Source organism: Ipomoea triloba, chromosome 5 (assembly GCF_003576645.1).
Source record: "Ipomoea triloba cultivar NCNSP0323 chromosome 5, ASM357664v1".
In the NCBI taxonomy this organism is placed as follows: domain Eukaryota; kingdom Viridiplantae; phylum Streptophyta; class Magnoliopsida; order Solanales; family Convolvulaceae; genus Ipomoea; species Ipomoea triloba.
In genome coordinates, this window is record NC_044920.1 from 28,405,720 (window position 1) to 28,406,025 (window position 306).

A 306-nucleotide genomic window follows, 5' to 3' on the forward strand; every position below is an offset into this window, starting at 1 on the left:
CCCCACACACCAAATAAATAAATAAATTATGAGTACACTGTACAAATTTCTCTACTCTAACATGAATGTTGAGACAGTTTGGCCCAACTTTAAATGTATTAGGTACTAGGTAGTAGGAGAAATCAACATCTAACCTTAAGAAAAAATAAATAAATTATAGAGTTTACAAAAGTCTCTTCTCTAACAAAATGATGTTGAGGGCCAACTAGGAATGAATTAGGTTGTACGAGGAATTAACATCTAATCTTGAGAGCGACGAATTAGAGGTGTACGTAATTTTTTTACTCTTACCATATGAATGTTGAG